Below are 800 nucleotides of genomic sequence, written 5' to 3' on the forward strand. Positions count from 1 at the left end.
CGAACGAACGCGGCAGCGTCCATCGGTTGCTCGATGAAATCGATGCGATAAACTACAGCCGTCTCGGCTGATCGTCGTTAGTCGCGCGAGCAACGATGGCCGCACAATCGACGCGTCGTCGTTTGCGATTATTCGCCTCAGGCTATCCGTGAGTATGTATAACATTCATTTACGAACGAACGCGGCAGCGTCCATCGGTTGCTCGATGAAATCGATGCGATAAACTACAGCCGTCTCGGCTGATCGTCGTTAGTCGCGCGAGCAACGATGGCCGCACAATCGACGCGTCGTCGTTTGCGATTATTCGCCTCAGGCTATCCGTGAGTATGTATAACATTCATTTACGAACGAACGCGGCAGCGTCCATCGGTTGCTCGATGAAATCGATGCGATAAACTACAGCCTTCTCGGCTGGTCGTCGTTAGTCGCGCGAGCAACGATGGCCGCACAATCGACGCGTTGTCGTTCGTTTGCGATTCGCTTCAGGCTACCCGTAAGGATGTATATTATTTTATTACTTCCTCGCCGTCATCAGGACGTTTCGTTCGGAGCACGACGACGAGCACACACGCCACCGGGCAAAGCGGGATACGCAAGTTCAAACCGTAAAGGAACGTCGCGAAACGATGTTCGACGGCGTCTCGTTCCTCGGCTGTAGATCCTTGGGCGCTTTGTTTCGGCCCCTGCGCGTTGTGTGTGACAATCGGTCGTCGTCTCCTCTTCGAGCGAGCGCAACGTAAACAGCCAGCATCGTATCTCCGACCGAGACGCGTATATAATGGAAAAATTGACGGCGGGTG

The sequence above is a fragment of the Colletes latitarsis genome, unplaced genomic scaffold (genome assembly GCF_051014445.1).
Source record: "Colletes latitarsis isolate SP2378_abdomen unplaced genomic scaffold, iyColLati1 scaffold0081, whole genome shotgun sequence".
Classification (NCBI taxonomy): Eukaryota; Metazoa; Arthropoda; class Insecta; order Hymenoptera; family Colletidae; genus Colletes; species Colletes latitarsis.